At 33.8% G+C, this 1,665-nt stretch overlaps 1 protein-coding gene and 1 long non-coding RNA gene across 2 annotated transcripts in view; one reads left to right on the plus strand and one right to left on the minus strand.

Annotated features, from left to right (window-relative positions):
• Nucleotides 1-719, minus strand: part of LOC108732545 — a 92,579-nt gene extending 91,860 nt beyond the window's left edge. Inside the window, exon 1 of the long non-coding RNA XR_001937101.2 lies at nucleotides 648-719. This is a non-coding gene — a long non-coding RNA (uncharacterized LOC108732545). The remainder of the gene's footprint in view (nucleotides 1-647) is intronic.
• The window catches only part of LOC108732543 (netrin receptor unc-5-like), a 232,577-nt gene that overhangs the window by 219,369 nt on the left and 11,543 nt on the right, over nucleotides 1-1,665 (plus strand). The gene's annotated exons all lie outside the window — the stretch shown is intronic.

Genomic DNA, 1,665 nt, shown 5'->3' on the forward strand with positions numbered 1-1,665 from the left:
GTCCCGGGTTCGATTCTCGGTGAGGGTGTGACAACAGCAACAATTTTCCTTTAATATGAGATAATTTGTAATGGGGAAAAATTAAAAATAAATTTGAATTTTCATTAATAATATCAACCCCTATTAAATGTCAAAATGGTTCATATAGTATTAATATGGTTTAATTGACCCTTTCGTTTACCACAAAATTCAATAGTTGTATTCGAATACATTTCCGAATTACTATAGATGCAGAACAGGAATGAGTTTCTCCTTTCTCATTTATATAATTGACTGCATTTGATAGGCTAGTTTCGCAAAGACGTTAAGTTATAAAGTATTACATGAACTGAATACCACACTGCACTGTCTACATTAACCGTTATTGTGCTCGTAAATTAGCTTTTATAGATTATCAATTTCCCGAAAATTACGGGTTGTAGCCAGCGCCACTTCCCAACACTAAAACCAATTAAACCGATATGAGAATTTATGAACGCCTCTGCATGCCTCTGCACTCCACAAAGGACGACTAACAGCGCCGACGTTTTTCCTTAATTAAAGTATATAGACGAACCAGGAAAGAAAACAAATTTTCTATTGTTTCAAACATACCGATTAGTTAACTAAAGTTAGGGCAATGGAAAGATAAATTTATTTAAACTTACCGGCTTGCTCAGTTTTTCAAATGGTTCTAAACTAGGTCCTCTTTTTTCTGGACTTTCAGTGTATTTGGTTATTTCTATTTCACGGTTCTGTAATCAAAAGAGAAAAACANATGTATCAAAGGATTAAATGATGGAACTTTCGAAATCCAAGATGTTGTTGCTGAGGTTAGATAAGGATGGGAGAGGATTTTCTCATTGGAATATGTGTAATACGATGTATCAAAGGATTAAGGGATCGAACTTTCGACATCCAGTATGTTGTCTTTTAATCCTTTTAGGCTAGATAATGGTGGGAGAGGATTTTCTTGTTAGAATATGCAAAGTACTTTGTACCAAACGATTAGAAGATGGAATTTTCGAAATCCAAGATGTTGTCGTTTAATCCATTTAGGTTAAGTTACGATGAAAGACGTATTCCTTATTGACATATGTAAAGTATTTTCTACAAAGGATAAGCGTTCGACACCAAATACTTATATGTGGTATGAGAATTCGTCATAATTAAAATGTAAGTGCCTATTCACAATCGGCAATCTATTATTAGAAAAAAAAAAATTAAAGGAAATGTAAATCGCAATAAACACTCAGTGTTTATTCTTGTAGTAGAAAATACCACTCGCAGGGTTTCAACTGTCGTATACCATGACGACCACGCTTTACGTAACTTTACACCGCTGCTGTTGGTGCCTGCCGATTTTACTGTTATTGTTATTACCACCGGAAACTTTATCTGCAATTCTTTATTTAGATTGTTATCTGTATAGGCTGCGTCGGACAGCTCAGAAGTAGATTTGAAATACGAACCACTCAACAAGCTTTCTGCGTAGATCTGCTCAGATATGAAACGGCTTAAAGTCTTATCCTACTTACTATCTCTACACTTGCTTACCTAGCTATTACATAAATACATTTGCTGGAAAAAATTAGAAGAAAAAGAGTACTTAAGTCACATAAGATTGTATAAGAAATGTATACATACATTTTTATATAAATAATTAAGAGGGAACATATTTTTCAC

This window comes from Agrilus planipennis, unplaced genomic scaffold (genome assembly GCF_000699045.2).
Source record: "Agrilus planipennis isolate EAB-ADULT unplaced genomic scaffold, Apla_2.0 scaffold48, whole genome shotgun sequence".
Classification (NCBI taxonomy): Eukaryota; Metazoa; Arthropoda; class Insecta; order Coleoptera; family Buprestidae; genus Agrilus; species Agrilus planipennis.